This window comes from Pipistrellus hanaki (assembly GCF_964339955.1).
Source record: "Pipistrellus hanaki genome assembly, chromosome: 1".
NCBI lineage: Eukaryota > Metazoa > Chordata > Mammalia > Chiroptera > Vespertilionidae > Pipistrellus > Pipistrellus hanaki.
In genome coordinates this window covers 148,028,659-148,029,784 of record NC_140503.1, presented here as the reverse complement: position 1 = coordinate 148,029,784, position 1,126 = coordinate 148,028,659, and positions in this window count along the sequence as shown.

Sequence of the window (1,126 nt, the reverse complement as noted above, 5' to 3'; positions counted from 1 at the left end):
TTTATTTGTTCAGCCTATTGTTTCAGCATGATCGAATCTTTCTGAATCGTGATTTTGCCATCAAACGCATGTTTTATTGTGGCATTTGCTGATAAACACATCTTCTATGCTTAACAGAAATGTCAATTTAAATGTTAATGAGGTGACATTTTACATATTAAATTAGAAAAGAAGAAAAAGAATGAGAAATGTGTGGGGGAAGAGCCATTTTTCATAAACATTTAACAGAGGCTTAGAATGAGACATATATCTTGGAAAGAAATTTGACAGTAGGCAAATTTCTTTTTGAAGTATAATTTCTCTTCCAGAAAATAATACAAATGAATTAATCTGATTACACAGAATAGAATACTTATTTCAACATCATTTAGAATACTGTATTTTTCAGTGTAAAATGTGGGAAATCTAAATGTATTAGTAGAAGATGTGTTAAATTCTATTTGAGCAGTGAAATTGAATATTATGCAACCAGTAACAAAAAAAAATCACATTTTTACATGGGAAAAAATAGGCAATAAAACAGTCTGAATAGTAGACAATTTATATTTCAGTAAAAAGATGAGTATGTACATGTGAAGGGTTTGTGTATCCATACAGAAATATCTGGAAGCTTATGCATCAGTTTAATAATCCTTTATAATAAAAAATTAATATGCAAATAGACCAAACTGTAGAACAACTGAACAACCAGCTGCTATGATGTGCGATGACCACCAGGGGGCGTGTGTGGAAGATGGGGGGCATCAGCAGTAGGCAGCAGAGCTGTGGTGGGATGGTGGAGCAGGTGAGTGGGGGCACTAGACCAAGGCTGGGCTCTGGTCACTGTCATCCAGGAGAGCCTCTGGTGGTTACTGAAAAATTTTTTGCTCCCACACACCGCAGTCCTGCCTGGAGCTCACATCTGCTACCAGCTCCAGCCCCACTTGCACCTGCTGCCAGCACCCACTGCTGGCTTTGGCCCTGCTTGCACACACTGTGGGCACTGGCTCAGCTCGCTCCTGCAGCCTGTGACGGAGTGGCTGCTTGCACCCGCTGGGGCTGGTCCTATCACTTGGCACCCTCAGAGGGTGCAAACATGGCTGCTGGTCCCGATTGCCCCTGAGGACTTCTCCACCTCCCCTGCTCC